We start from the raw sequence: 16,609 nt of genomic DNA, 5'->3' as shown, positions 1-16,609 counted from the left end.
AGATAAATAAAGGCAAATATTGCAAACTACACAAAAAGCAGCCGCTAAAGCGTTTAAGTTTCAAAATAGAACAAACAAAACAGACTAAATTGTCAATTCCACTTAGAAACAAAATATTAATTCTAAAAATAAATCTTAGTTTGTTTTACAGAAGAACAGACAAAACTGACTAACTTTTGTCAATATCAAATAAACTGAGAACTAAAAGGAAATTCTCAATCTCTCCTTGTTGTATAGCTGAGCTTTTCAAACAGTTTTAACAGTTACTTTAGTCTGACAAAAGCCGAATGACGAATTAGCGCTTCCAGTCAGAGATTGAGCATGCACCGGTTTATTGTATTTCCAGACTTGCTTTCGGCACATTTACAGTGCACGCTACTCTGTTTTTTGTCAGACTTGAAATAGTCGAAATACCTTCACACTACGGAACTTCTATGGCTCTTCCGTTCGACAATCTCTCCGGCATTGGAACCATCATCTGTTTTCTCTTCGGTAACCTTTGGTCACGCTCTCGGTTGATTTTTCTCTAGTCGGCACACTCATTTCCTTCATTACCCGGGCGGCACGGCGGCTGGCTGCTTCAAACAAATACACATGTGCGGCTTGGCACTTGTACTGTACGTAACAAGTCACGTGACGCGACGCTGCGGCTGTGATTGGTTCGGCTCTGCACTACTTAATTTGTATTGGCTGTTCTTCTTTTTTTTTTTTAAGAGGACATAAATTAAAATTAAACGCAATAGTTTAATTTTTCTATTGAGAAAAAGTTATTTCGCAATACATATCGTTATCGTTCTATCGCCCAGCTCTAGGCTGAGGTGTGGTCCCTGTGCAGCTGCAGGGGAGGAGTGGTGCAGTGAACTCAAGGGGTCAGTACCAGGACGAGGGTGAGCCACAGGTGGTGGTGATTGACTGATGATGGAGTCTCTTTCTTTTTTTTTTTTTTTAAGGTTTTTTTTTTTGCCTGTCCCGTTTGGCTCTTTTGCCATTAGAATTGTTGTCTAAAGGCGAAGAAAGATGCCCAACGGATTTACTTTACCAAATTGACCATCCCAGCCTTGCCGTAATGGTCTATTTGATTCACCTTTTATTGTTTATTTTATTTTCACTTGCTGAATACGGGACAGACTTGATTGGGGGAAAGAAAGGGGAGAAAGAAAGAGGGAAAGAAAAACAGCTGAGAAGAGGGACGGGGAAAAAAGGCAAAAAACAAAAACCAACAGAATAAACAGAAAAAAAATACATCTATCGATCACCTGGATCACCTGCTGAGAAAGATAAAAGAAAACAAGCAGAAGAAAACGAGAGTAATAGAATAAACAACATCACAATGATATATGGGAATATGACAGTAAATACTAAATATTAAACATTATTGTGCTGTCATGGTCCTGGGCCGGGTTGGCCCAGTATTCTTAGTTCTCTTGTATTTTTGTATTCAGTTCCCTGTTTAGGTTCTGTTTCCGGAGTTGCCCTGTTATGTTGTTCCCTGTGTGCTTTCCCTTTGTGACTCTCACCTCCTGTGTGCCCCTCTATGTATTCATGAGCCCTTGTCCCCTTTCGTGTTTTATTCCATGTTTTCCCCAGCCTGTTATGTCTGTGTTCTCCCCGTGCTCTCTCCTCCTGTCTGAACCTCTGTGTACTTCCTGTTTGACTCTGCCCGTCTCCCGTCAGTGTTATGTTCACCCCGCCCTGTCTCGTTATGGTTATCTGTGTCAGCTGTGTTCCCCGTGTGTTCCCACTTTCCTCGTTAACCCTCTGTGTATTTCTGTCTGCGTCTCCCTCTGTTCGGCGTCGCGTTCTCCCTCATGTTGTGTGTTATTCTCCCCGTGGTTCCTGGTACATCTCATGTTTAGTTTTTCCAGTTTAGTTCAGTACTGTTTTGTGTTTCACCTTTAAGCCAGCATTAAAACTGTGATCTTTAAGTTTATCCCCGTGTCTGTGAGTCTGCATCTTGGGTCCTTCTCCTGCCTGCCACACAACGAATCATGACAAAAGAACGCGACCCCGAACTGGACCCAGCAGCTCACAACCCCTCCGCGGACCTCCAGGAAGACTTGGTCTACACGGTGGAATACCACTGTGAGGAATGGGCGACGCTGCCTAGAGGCGAATACCGGGAGACCGTAGCCGTCCGTCTTCAGCGGATGGTGTCCGGGCTCCCGTGGCTATTCGGCGCGCTGCGCCCCCACATCCGGGACTTTCTTGTGTCCGCCGTGGGCATCCGCCCGGGGCAGCTGTCCCAGAAAGAACCGGAAACGGTCAGGATCGGGACCATGGGGCTCACCACCGTTACACCGCCTGTTCGCTTCTCTTCGGCTTCTACATCTTCGCCACCGCCTGTCTACACTACATGGCGCACGGAGATGCCAGAGGCCAGCGACTTTGGTGAAGAGGAGCGGCAGCAGGTGTTACGGGCGTATCGGGAGGACGAGCTCCGTTGGAAGCCCTGGCTTATCACCGAGGAGGAGCTCTCGTCAGCTGTCCCACCACAGATCGACCACCCACCCTCGCCGCCGCGATCGGGCTACTCGTCTCCTGCTTCCTGCCTGGCACGGATGTGGTCTGAGGGCGAGGAGCCGGTCGCCACGGAAGGCCAGGCTGAGCCCACGGCCGCCCCTGAGAGGAAACGGCGTTCCCGCCGCTGTCGCGCACCGCCACGGCCCGTTCTGCCCTCCACTGAGCAACACGAGGTGGCTGTGGGGGCGCGGATTCCGACCTCGAGGAGCGGCAGCGCGCCGTATGCGCGCAACTGGAGGAAGAGCTACGAGAGGAGCCATGGCTCGCTCCCCCCTACGATGAGGTTTTCCGCGGGACACGGCTAGCCCTTGGGGGCCCCCGGAGTTGCCTGGGACTCCCGCCTGCCACTCCGCTTACTACCGCCTCCTCAGCCGCTGCGACGCCTCAGGAGCCTCCATCTCCCACGTCTACGGGGCCCACGGCCAAAAGAAAACGGCGTTCGCGTCGCCACCGCATCGCCCGACGCTCGGAGGTGAGTGAAACTGTCCAGTCGCTCCAAGTTACCTCTGAGCGGAAGGCATGTGAGGAGGCTACGGACTTAGCCGGTGAGGTGGCTAGCAATGAGCCATTCACCGAGCCGCAGGCCAGAGACAGTTCCGCTCCCGCTTCACTCAACCTGGCAGGGACCACAGACTCGATTCACAGACTGACAAGGTTTCCCACTGCCTTTGGTTTTAATAGCGGTAGGGAGGTGTTTCCTTTGGTGTCTCTTTCCGTGTCTGCAGTTCCAACTAAATCTGAGTTGCCTGTGGTTTCTCTCTTCCCTCCTGAGCCGGCCCTGCTCCTCCATCAGTCACTGAATGAAGGCAACGAAAGCATAGCTAGTGCTCCGGTGTGCCCAGCTACACTTGCTTTTCACGAACCAGAGACTGTGAACACTGGTCATGAACCCCTAGCATGTTACCAAGATGCACACATAACAGCAGATCATGGTGACCAGGACACTGTAATGTCACAACACGTCTCCTGTCTCCCCATAGGTAATAAACCAGGTGGTTCTGAACTGTTTTGCTCCAGCACCATAACCACCACTCAGGAGATGGAAGCTGGGGTCAGGATTTATGTGACACCATTTTCTCCTGCCTCTATGAACTCGTCACTAGATAGGGTTTTGGCCCCGAACAATGTCGTAACCACCCTCTCTCAGCCTGAAGTGTCACCTGCTTCAGTTAATGGTTCACGTACCGTTTCACCTATATCTGTCTCTCCACTCAATAGGGTTAGCACTCTGAAACCACAGATCACTGCGGGTACGGGTTCCAACAAACACATCCATCCAACACACCACAGTCATGCTACCACGGTGCCATTGGTTAGGTCCATATCTGTGTATTTACTGTTTTTCCAGGAGTCAGCTCCTGATGATCTAAGCTTTGTTTTTGTGGATCGAGTGGTGGTTCTTGTTTTCCGTATGGTCGAACCAGCTCCTCTGAGCCGCACACTACCACCGGTTGAGTCCAACCAGCTTATGTTGACCTCTCCTAGGACTCACTGTAGGCAGTAACCTCTGAGCCACTTCGGACTGATGCAGACTTTGGGAACCTAATGATTGCTGGCTCAGAACTGGTGGTCCCTACCACTGTCCACTTCATGCTTTGTGTTAAGATGTTAAGCTGAATTCGACCTGCTCTCTGGGTTTGTGCCTCAGCAGCCTGTGTTTCCTCAGCTCCTAGTCCAGCCAGGGGCCTTCATAACAGTTTGTCCTGCGTCTGCTGTTGGACTCCCAGGTGTGCCTATCCGGCACCCCTGCGGCGACGCCACCGCTTCGCGTCACGTCAGCTGGAGGGCGTGAGGGGCCCGTTCAGCCACCCGTCTCCGCTGGAGGGCCCGAGGGGCCCGTTCAGCCTCCTGTCTCCGCTGGAGGGCCCCGAGAGGGCGCTCAGTCCTGCTCCCTGGAGGGTCCGAGGGGCCCATTCAGCCTCCTAGTCTCGCTGGAGGTCGAGGGGTCCGTTCAGCCCCCTGTTCTCACTGGGGAGGGTCCGAGGGCTCCGTCCAGCCTCCTGTCTCCGCTGGAGGGTCCGAGGGGCCCGTTCAGCCTCCATCAGCCTCTGCAGCTCCGTCTCTGCCCAGCCTCAGAGTCTTCGTCCTCGTCTGTGGCCCCGCCTCAGAGTCTTCGTCCTCGTCTGGCCCAGCCTCAGAGACTTCGTCCTCGCGTGTGGATGTACCCGCCTCGACCGGTCCCGCCTCGACTGGTCCTGTGCCCACCGGGCCTCGGCCAGTACGCCTGACACTGGAGAGCCGCCGCTGCCTTCCGCGCGGCCGGCCCCAGCTGCCGCCGCTCGCCGCCGCCGCTGCCTTCCGCGCGGCCGGCCCCCTGAACCGCCCCGGCGTCTCCGCCGCCGCCGTTGCCCTCCGCGCGGCCGGCCTCCGGACCAGCTCTGTCACCTGCAGGCGCTGTTGCGTGCCGTGTGACCCGTGAACTTTTGGGCCGGTGGGCTCTGGGTCGGCCCCAACTTTGATTTGAATGATGGCTTGTGCTCCTGTGTTTTCTGTTGTTCGTTTTTGTTTTTTGTTGAGCTCCTGAGGCCCCCGGCCGCCGCGGGGTCGTTTTCTGTTTTGTTTTTGTTTTCCTGTGTTTGGGCTGTCTGGAGCCATCTTTGTGGTGATGTCATGTCCTGGGCCGGGTTGGCCCAGTATTCTTAGTTCTCTTGTGGTTTGTATTCAGTTCCCTGTTTAGGTTCTGTTTCCGGAGTTGCCCTGTTATGTTGTTCCCTGTGTGCTTTCCTTTTGTACTCTCACCCCCTGTGTGCCCTTCTATGTATTCATGAGCCCTTGTCCCCTTTTCGTGTTTCATTCCATGTTTCCCAGCTGTCGTCACCGTGTCCTCCCGGTCTCCTCCTGTCTGAATCCTCTGTGTACTTCCTGTTTGATCTTCCCCTCCCGTGTGGCCCCAGGGTCTCCACCCCGCCCTGTCTCGTTAACTGCGTGGGTGACGGTGTCATGCTGTGTTCCCCGTGTGTTCCCACTTTCCTCGTTAACCCTCTGTATATTTCTGTCTGCGTCTCCCTCTGTCGTCGCGTTCTCCCTCATGCTGCTGTTTCCTCTGGTTCCTGGTACATCTCATGTTTAGTTTTTCAGTCCAGTTTGATAGTACTGTTTTGTGTTTCACCTTTAAGCCAGCATTAAAAAATGTGAGTTCAAGTTTATCCCCGTGTTGTGAGTGGTTCTTGCTTACCCGGGTCCCTGGCTGGCGACAGTACAACCGAATCATGACAGATAGAACGAGACCCGAACCTGCAACGAGCAGCTCACAACCCCTCCGGCGGGTACCTCCAGGAAGACTTGGTCTACACGGTGGAATACCACTGTGAGGAAGTGCGGGTTGCTGCGACAAGGGCGAACGGCAACCGAGCCGTCCGTCTTCAGCGGGTCACGGGTCCCCGTGGTGATCGCGCGCTCCACATCCGGGGATTTGTCGCCGTGGGCATCCGCCCGGGGCAGCTGTCCCAGCAGTAGAACGGAAACGGTCAGGATCGGGGACCATGGGGGCAGTGATGTCCCCACACCGCCGTGTCTGCTTCTCCTTCGGCTTCTACATCTTCGCCACCGCCTGTCTACACTACGTGGCGCACGGAGATGCCAGATGCCGACTCGGTGGAGAGGAGAGCGGCAGCAGACGTACGTGGTCATCGGGAGGACGAGCTCCGGAGCTGGTCATCACCGAGGAGGAGCTCTCGTCAGCTGTCCCACCAACAGATCGACCACCCACCCTCGCCGCCGCGATCGGGCTACTCGTCTCCTGCTTCCTGCCTGGCACGGATGTGGTCTGAGGGCGAGGAGCCGGTCGCCACGGAAGGCCAGACTGAGCCCACGGCCGCCCAGGAACGCGTTCCTCTGCCTCGCGCACCGCCACGGCCCGTGGCTTCATGAGCAACACGAGGTGGCTGTGGTCGTCCATTCGACCTCGAGGAGCGGCAGCGCGCCGTATGCGCGCAACTGGAGGAAGAGCTACGAGAGGAGCCATGGCTCGCTCCCCCCTACGATGAGGTTTTCCGCGGACACGCTAGCCCTTGCTAGCCCTGCTCCATGACCACCAGCAGGCCATTTGTAAATATGTGTACAAATGGTTGGTTTTTTGTACTGTTTTTATCAATAAATGTCAGCAACAAAGGATATACAAAGGACATGTGTTGATTTCTCCCTAAGATGGAACTCAAAGACTGCAAACACTCCACCTCCCACTCCCTCTATCACTGATTGAGGGGGTGGGGAGCTGCTAAAAGCGGCTACAGTCTCTCCTTTTGCGTTCATCTTGATGATATTTGACCATCCAGGGAAACAAATCTCCAAAAGTCACCAACTTGGAGTGTTTCAGTTTGCCATCTTAGGGAGAAATCAACACACATGGGTGTATGTCCTTTGTTGCTGACATTTATTGATAAAAACAGTACAAAAAACCAACCATTTGTAATAAATATTTACAAATGGCCTGCTGAGTGGTGCATGGAGCAAGTTTTGGGTGGCTTGCGACCTAAAATCCAAGTACACAGATGCAAAAAAAATCAGGCCACTGTGCGATGTGTTCACTGCTAGACATGTGCAAATGCACAATCAACAGATACCGTGGCATGTGCCATGATTGGTAGTGATTGCTAAATTTATGATTCTTACTTACATTTTTATTATTGTAATATGTGTACAAATGGTTGGTTTTTTGTACTGTTTTCATCAATAAATGTCAGCAACAAAGGACATACAAAGGACATGTGTTGATTTCTCCCTAAGATGGTAAAATGCTCGATATATTTCACCTCCCATCTCTCAATCACTCACCCCCACTCCCTCCAGAATTCCTAGGTAACGACCTAATATACATATGAATGACTAGCCAATTCAGCTTCCACTTCCACCATTTGACTGCTCTCGGCTTTTATAGGTAGAAAGGGTAGAGCTGGGACTGTTAGGCTGAGTCTATCCCCGTGTCTGTGAGTCTCATCTTGGGTCCTTCCCTGCCTGCCACACAACAAATCATGACATGTGCAGCACGTAAGATTGACAGCGCACAGTGTGCTTTGAGGTAGGAGCCAAAAAGGGTGTAGTTTGTGTGTGTGATCCCCCGTGTGTACCTGTGAGCATGAGCGCGCTTGTTGTTAAAAGGTTCCTTCATGTAATGATCTGCTAGAGGGTGTGGGGGGGGGGGGGGGGGCACAGCCCCTGGATTAGTGACCAGCAGGTATGGAGGAGATCAAACGCCAGACATCCAGAGACCCCCAGAAAGCAAGAGACCAAGGAAGACCAACAGAGGGGAGCTGGGCCACTGTCCCAGAAAGAGCTGAGGAGAGTCCCAGATGAGGTCATCAGAGTCTGAGCAGAGCCAGGGGGTTGGGAAGCCCACGTCCTGTGAGCCGGGCGCGGTGGCTCATGCCACCGAGCCCCTAGGCCGAGAGGCCGAGGGCACTCCAACCCCGAAAGGCCGAGCCAGCCCAGGCTCCAGACCCCGATAAGAAGGAGCCACCAAGGAAGGGCAGCGGCTACCCGGACGCCCATCCCCGGACGCCCATCCCCGGACGCCCATCCCCGCAGCCACAAAGAACCACCAACACACCGATGTCTGAGGGCGTCCGCCACCGGCAGGGGAAGCGGTGGGGGGAGATAGGCCTCCAAACCTTGGAGGGCCTGAGACGTCCCCAGACAGGTGGCCTGCCCATCCACCCATAGAAACAGACACACACACACACACACACACACACATTCATTCCCACCTCTATGATCCATAGCAGTCACTCAGATCCACCAACGTGGACACAGAACGGACACACCCACACTCCCCGAGTATATCTTTAAATCCGGGTCCAGACGCGGTTGGAGGGGGTAGATGGACCCAGACCCAGCTGGCCATCCTTTTCCTGGTGGGGAGAACACGCCCCGACTCGCAGTAGAGGGAGCTCACTGACAACGGAGAATCCAATGCCACTCTCCCAGCCCCACCCCCCTTTATTCAAGAAATTCAATCAAGCATTTGTGATAGAGGCAATGAGTCTTTAACATCGGGGGTATGGGGGTTGGGTGGTGATGTGCAAAAATTGAATGTTTTACAGAAAGTGATGTTCAGGTGATTTAAATGTGGAGGATAAAGAAAGTACTCACCTCATACCTGGTGATAATATTTTCATAGACGTTGTGGACAAATTGTATAAAATTCCCAAAGATTGTATTAGCTGTATTTGGGATATTATTGTGGAACCAATAAAGAAGTGTTTAAAAGAATCAAGAGAAAGATTATCAAATGAACAAATCCACCGGAGCAAAAAATCGGAAAACGGAGCACAAGCAGGAATACAGTTGTGGCTGAGGTGTGTCCTGTGCAGCTGCAGGGCAGGAGTGTGCAACTAACTGTAGTCAGTACCGGGGAGGAAGGTGAGCTCACAGGCTGGTGGTGATTGACTGATGATGGTAGTTCTTTCTATTTCTCAATAGGAGCCAAGTGAGAGTTGAGCGGGGAGAAAGAGCTCGACTGGAACAGACTGTTTTCCTTGAGTTCACAACTGTCAAGAAACGTAATAATAGTGAGCACATCATTGTGTATGTCTGGTACTTTTACAACAGTCATGTGAGAAATAGGTACATTATATTAAATTTAACCACTTTTATTAAGAAATGTTCACATATTCATTGTCCAATCACGTCTTCCTATATTACTGGAAGTGTTATCATTTAATCTAAATAAAAACCAAATAATAATAATAATAATAATAATAATAATAATAATAATAATAATAATAATAATAATAATTATTATAAAAAACAAAAAAAAACAAAAAACAAAAATTGTGTATTTTAATGGAGGAAAAAGTTAAGGCAAATTATCCCAACCAGGGAATCACCTTTGGCTGAATAACTTCAATGAGAGACACCTTTTTGTGGCCTTTTACCAAGTCTCTCTGACATCGATCAGAAGAAAGTTTGCCCCTACTTCATATAACTTCATGGAATTTACTATGTGATGTGTGCCTGTGATAAGCACCCCCAAACTATGATACTGCCACCTCCATGCTTCACAGTTGGTATGAAGTTCTTTTCTCTGCAAGGTCATATTGGCTTTGTCAAACATGTCTACTGTTCTGGTTCCAAATAATTCCACTTTAGATTCATCTGTCCAAGAACATTATTCCAGAAGTCATGGCGTTTGTCTACGTTTGTCCTGGCAAACTTCAGTCTGGTCTTAATGTTTCTCTTAGAGAGCAAAGGTTTCCTCCTTGCACACCTCCCATGAAGTTAAACTTGTGTAGTGTCTTTCTGATAGTAGAGTCATGCGCTTTCACATCGACAGGAGCCTCCTGTAGTTCCAGTGATGACATTTTAGGCTTTTTGATGACTTCTTTGAGCACCTTGCGGTCTGCTCTGGGGGTGAATTTGCTTGGAGGGCCAAACCCTGGGCATGGTGACAGTTGTTTTGAATGTCCTCCACTTGTAAATACTTTTCCAGATGGTGGAACGGCTGATGTCAAATTCTTTTGAGATCTTTTTAAATCCCTTACCAGACTCATAAGTGGCCACAGTCTTCTTTCTTAGGGCGTCAGAAGTTACTCAGATCTCATTAGATAGATATATAGATAGATACAACCTGGTGACCATTACCCCTACGAAAGGGTAGACAATTATACTTAAAGGAACATATACAAACAACAGTTAGTTTTGTATGTTACTCATACCTGGTCAATCTCACATCACTGTGTTGTGAGCAACGGCACATTTAAATCTCACAAATATAGTTATTTGGCTTATATCGTGATATATATCGTTATCGCCTGAAATGAAAAAACATTTCACTATTTAAAATTGATCGCCAGCTCTACCTCAGCTACAACTGTATTTCTTGTGCAACGATTGTAAAAGATCATTTTTTATTTGCTTGGCTGAATCTGTCATTTCAGTACATCTTTATTGTCTTCATTGTCTTTTTTTTTTCAACACTTATTGGTTCCACAATAAGTGAAACCATGCTGAAGGTATTTCTGCTTGGATGCTTCCCATGCCTCACTCTAGTTCAACCTGTAAGATTATTATAAGTGATTATATATGCATATTATCTAGTATGCAAATACAAGTAATACAATACTTAGAAATTTTAGAGTTTGCCGTCAATGTGTATGAAAAGTATGGTGGCTCTCACCACGGCTGATCTTAGGTGAGTACTTCTTTATCCTCCACATTTAAATCACACATGAACATCACTTTCTGAAAAATGTTTGGATTTTTTTTTCTCTACACATCACCACCAACCCCCATCCCCCAGCGATGTTAAAGACTCATTGCTCTGTGATCACAAATGTTGATTGAATCTAGTCAAAAGTGACAACCAGTTACTAGGTTTAGGGTAATTACCTTTCACAGGACCACGTAGATTTGGATACATTTTCATCTTGTACTGTTTCCATGTCACGAAATACACCTTTTGAGATCTTTTTTTTTGTTTTAGCTCAGAATGTAGTAGCATAATTTTCAAACAATAAGTCAACTATACCATTACTTAGTGATAACACATGCCTCTAACAAAATAATAACATAAGAAATCAACAATATAAAATAACACAAAATGCTGGGTCACAGTTGTAATATATACACCTAATTATTTTCTAGTTTCTTTACATTTTCTAAAAAGCCAGAAGATAGATATATAGATAGATAGGACCTGGTGATCATTACCCCTACATTTTAAAGGGTAAATATTTATACTTAAAGGAACATACACAAACAACATTGTTCTGTATTAGCTTCATACCTGGTCAATCTCACATCACTGTGTTCAGCAAAAAGATTAATCAGGTGTGTCCCTGATTGTTGCCCAATTGTGTTTACCCTTGTTAAGATGAGAATGTTTTCTAAGAGTTAGAGTTTCCCAGCAATGCAAATGAGATTAAATCATCTCTTTGGCAGCTGTGTATAAAAAGCTCTGCTGTCAGTACAACATTACCACAATCATCCACATCTCTGAGACAGTCTGCTGAAGGTAACATTTCTCATCAATCTATGTTGCTTCTGTGTTTCAATATATTGTTGATGATATTGCAGATGGTTTTGACCACATCTCATCTGAAATATTGTTAACAGGTGGAGGACAACCTAAGCATGGATCCAAGGTTGTGTTTCTGCTTGGATGCCTGCTGAGCCTTGCTCTGGCAAATCCTGTAAGTGTAATATGCCTGAAGACGTATTGCTTGATGTTATCTGTAATATATGAATATATCTTGCACTGTGTGTGTAACTGTGTAACCAGAGACTGTGTCAGTGCTCCTATCCTATCATATCCAAACAATACATTTGCATGTTTTTTTAAACAGGACGACTCAGCACACGAGCGCGATGCACGTTCTTCATCTAGGGAGGGGGTGAGTCTCATGTTTGTCTTTCTAGGTTTGAACATTAGACACACTTGACTCTCTGATATTTACATATCTCTAAGAAGTTATTCACCAGAGAATGCATTATCACATGTAATAATATATATTACTGATTTTCTTGCAGATTACTGGGCCTTCCCTAAATCGTCTTACCCTGCTACTACCTTTTCTACAGAATCCAGCACTTCTGCAGAATTCAACGCTCCTTGCTTTGCTTCTTGCTGCTATACGATAAGCTGCTCCTTAACCAACAGCTATTACTGCCACAAAGGATGAATTGAAAACGAACAATCAATGAATAAAAACCTATGTTAAATTGCACTGGGAGTTTTTTATTTATTTACACGATTATTGAAAATCCCCGCTTATTTCTGAGTGACTCGGTCTTAAAAAGAGTTTTAAAAAAAAAGAACAGATTATTCTAGTCAATATAAACAACATCTCCTTGTTCATGCAGTTTCTCACAAATCAACCAAATAATTCAGTATGCATCATCACAGAATATGTAGCATATTTATAGATACCTATGTTTGTTAACCCATATGGAAAAGATATATAGAAATTTTATAAAGTTTGTCTGTCTTGTGTGAAACTGGTATGAAAAGCATATATGTGTGAAAACAGATATAAGATCCCTTGAAACATTATATAATGAAACTTGTATGTTTTGGATACTTACTAAAACAATGTATGAAAGTAATGCGAAAGTGGCCACTTTCATGAGTAAATCATGTAAGCCTTATATGATTTACTCATGAAAGTGGCCACTTGTATCTTGTTTAATCTGAGGAAGCCCCTAAAAAAAGTCAGTGATCCCTGTGGACCTGTCTCGGATTTTCTCATCACTATTCATTTTAAAGCTCAGTTTTTAAAACGTTACGATGTAACTACAGCCCAGCCCATGCAGCAGTGTTTTTAATGACTAGCCTTTTATTGCAGATGTTCTCCTCACTGAAGTTTGGCCCATTTACAGCATCCTGCCATGCAATTACATTAGTCCCTAACCATCAGGAACCCTCACGTTGATTTTTATTGAGTAGAAAAAAGTTAGCGTTCATGCTCCAGCTTCACTGTGTTTATGCTAGGCTAACCATAGCTGTGTAGCTAGCCACCCACAGCACATCATTATATACTGTTGAGACCAAGTAGTAAAAACACATGTTATTTTATGACCAGTAGTCAATCTAGTTGAATTAGGTTAACAGCTGTAGAATATATATTATCCTTTAGTTTAGATGGTATGCTGTGTATGTAGTCTAGTTCTCATTATATTCTTGAGTTAACATAACATATTCACATATTAGTTTATGCCCTGCGACAGACTGGCGACCTGTCCAGGGTGTACCCCGCCTCTCGCCCTATGACAGCTGGGATAGGCTCCAGCGCCCCCCGCGACCCTGAAAAGGACAAGCAGAAGCGAATGGATGGATGGATATTAGTTTATTAGTTAAATGTGCATTACTCTGTATCCTTGATCTGCTGAGAATGTCTCACACTGTGGGTTCTTGACATGTTTTATTGCTGAATCATGAAGAGAGAGGAAGCTCATTTCTGCCGCTTGTATCCGCGATCTCGTGAAGGGTGGCTGGCCTCTCCCTTAGAGATAGGGTGAGAAGTTCGGCCATCCGGGAGGGGCTCAGAGTAGAGCAGCTGCTGCTCCACATCGAAAGGAGCCAGCTGAGGTGGTTCGGGCATCTGACAAGGATGCCCCCTGGGCGCCTCCTGGGTGAGGTGTTCCAGGCATGTCCCACTGGGAGGAGGCCCCGGGGCAGACCCAGGACACGCTGGAGAGATTATATCTCTCGGCTGGCCTGGGAACGCCTTGGTATTCCCCCGGATAAGCTGGAGGAGGTGGCTGGGGAGAGGGAGGTCTGGGCCTCTTTGCTTAGGCTGCTGCCCCCGCGACCCGGCCCCGGACAAAGCGGATGAAGATGGATGGATGGATGAAGAGAGAGGAGACTCTGTGTCTAGGTTAGAAGAGATAAGTCACATTCTATACCCCCACCTTTGCAGAAAGACAGGGAGGCAAGGTCAGGAGCCAGTCTCGCTAAGAAGTAGAAAAACATGTGAAGAGGTAGCTTTATGACTAAGGGGGGTTGCCAGAAGCTATAAAGGTCTGTGAATGTCGCCACCCCTTTGAGAGACATGTGCCTGACCCTCTGGCAGCATCTCTCCCGTCCGGACGTTCTAATGCTCTGTATTGTTGATTGTATGGAAATAAATGATTGTTGATTGAGCATTTATACACCGAGTATTGTCCTTCCTTCAGCCCAAAGATTAAAAGAATTGGGAGATTTCAACAATACCAGCTGGCCCAACTTCAGTAAGCCTAAAAACGCCACTGCTGTTTAGTTTTCTGTCTTCATTTATGTCGGAAGTGATAGTAGAGCTGTAGGTCAAAATTTTTGCTGTGGGATTTCAGCCAACGACATGTGCGGATCGAGGCACAGCGACACCGCAATCCCGCCCATACGGTAAAAAAATACATTTTTCCTGGCCAAAATATATTTCAAATATATGGTAAATATATGTTGCATTTGTGATGCTCAAAAAAATATATTTTTGAAATTGAAAATATATTTTTTTCAAACCAAAATACATTTCAAAAGATATTTCAGGTTGAAGAAAATACATTTCCAACCTTAAAGTAGAATGTATATCAAAGTATCCTTTATTTAAAATGTATTTAGTGCAATAATGATGATGATAATAATAATAATAATAATAATAATAATAACAAAAGTAACAACATGTTTTATGTACATCTGCAAAAAACAGTTGGATTCAAACAAAACAGTCAAAGTTTTAGCAAGAATTAGGCTGTTTATTCATTTGCTTACAGTATTTCACATTACACAATATCTTACTATAATGTAGCGTTCAATTGACTTTGAAATTATCTGTCAGTGATACAGTAAACAAGATACAACAACTGATAGGTTTGTAGCTTGAACCTATTCGCTGGAACGTTGAGGACAATATAATTACACAGCAAGCAAGACACGAAGTAGGCAACGTTCTTCATGTTTCTCGTGCACGGGAGAGAACCGGACAAACGCCGTTCCTTCGCTTGACCCTAGTTGCTCTCATCCGTTCTCCCGTAACACTGCTCTTTTATTGAGGTTACATGAATATGCATAGGTTAATTAACATATGACGTCTACATACACACAAAGAGTACCTTGCCTTTGTGTGTGTGTGTGTATGTGTGTGTATGTGTGTGTGTGTGTATGTGATTTGTGTGAGGTCAAGATGTGACCCTGTGAAGACTCCCCAAAGCTGGTGCCAGAAGTCTAGCGGGTCCATCTGAACAAAAGGCTCTTATACTTAAAGAGATATACGTGTGTTTGCTATATCAACAAAGAGAAGACAGGACCTCTCTTATGCTCCTAGGATGTGGGTGTGCATTCCACTCTAGAATGCACACCAAGCCTTTGCAGCCTGCTAAAGATCACAGTCCTATCACTACACAATTGATTATACACCTCTAAGCATATATGGTTAAATATTTCTAAGCATAAATGACAATCAACAATACAAAACCTAACATCCCCCCCCTTTTTGACCTTTATGCTAGAAAAGCTCCCAGTTATGATCACTTCATGTCTGACAGTTTCAATGCAAACATTTTTATACACAGCATATTGTGGCATGCAGAGGAAACTTTACAAAGAAGCTCACAGAGAGAGATTGTTATTCAACCCCAAGCTGGTAGGGGGAGCTCTTTATTACAACACACACTGATGCTACACTGTGCTTCGAGGGTCATCAACAGCATAACAGAACTCACCCATGGTTTCATTCATTCTATAAAACAACAACTGTAAGTGCCTTTGAACCACAGTACAAACACAACATTCAGGATAACAGTTAAAAGTAGTGTAAACATAAACAACAAAACAAGAACATCCAAACAGCAGCACACGTCCCAAGGCATGATGGGAGAGAACTAGCCGCTCCCCCAACACGCCACACAGCCCCCACCTGAGTGGTTAGCTGTCCCCAGCAACCGGCATGTCCATAGCAAAGTCTCTGAGGTGTTGGGGAAGGCGACGGCTTCGTTGAGGATGTTCCGTGGGTCCCCCAGCTGCCTCCGAGGCCAGGTTGGGGGCCTGCAGTTGAAGCTGGGACCCTGACGTCTCCCTGGATGGACTCAAGGGCTGATAGGGTGCCAGGCGATCGCGAAGGAGTACGACCACCCTGTTCCGTTTGACCAGCCGCACCCTGTAGACCACGTCGGACAGCCTCTCAAGAACAGTGCAGGGTCCAACCCACTGGCTCATCAGTTTGGGAGAAAGCCCTTTCTTCCTCTCCGGGCTGTAGACCCACACATGCTGACCGGGCGAAAGTCCTTCCCCCTTGCAGCGGGTATCATAAGCTCGCTTCTGCCAGGAACCTGCATCTCGGAGAGCCTGCCTGGTCAACTGATGCACCTCTCGGAGCCGGCGAGGAGGTTGTGGAGGTAGTCCAACCCGGGGTCCCCGCACACTTCCGGCCCGGGGGGAGATCCAAACACCAAGTCCACTGGGGTACGAAGCTCATGACCGAACATCAAGGCCGCTGGAGTGCACTTAGTAGACTCCTGGACTGCAGAACGGTAGGCCATTAGGACCAGGGGAAGGTGTTGATCCCAGTCACGCTGCTGGTGGGAGGTCAGGATAGCAAGCTGGGTGGCCAGGGTGCGGTTGAAGCGTTCCACCAACCCATCGCTTTGGGGGTCCAGTGGCGTTGTCCGGGTCTTCCTGATA

At 47.4% G+C, this 16,609-nt stretch overlaps 1 long non-coding RNA gene across 1 annotated transcript; it reads left to right on the top strand.

Annotated features, from left to right (window-relative positions):
* Positions 1-11,806: 11,806 nt before the first annotated feature.
* Positions 11,807-12,182, top strand: LOC309707876. Its single transcript, XR_014277112.1, has 2 exons — positions 11,807-11,849; positions 11,986-12,182. It is a non-coding gene; the product is annotated as an uncharacterized lncRNA (long non-coding RNA).
* Positions 12,183-16,609: the final 4,427 nt, after the last annotated feature.

The sequence above is a fragment of the Aulonocara stuartgranti genome (assembly GCF_965226115.1).
Source record: "Aulonocara stuartgranti genome assembly, chromosome: 6".
NCBI classification, from domain to species: Eukaryota; Metazoa; Chordata; class Actinopteri; order Cichliformes; family Cichlidae; genus Aulonocara; species Aulonocara stuartgranti.
The sequence above is the reverse complement of the archived record's forward strand: the minus strand, read 5'-3'. Positions and strand labels throughout refer to the sequence as shown.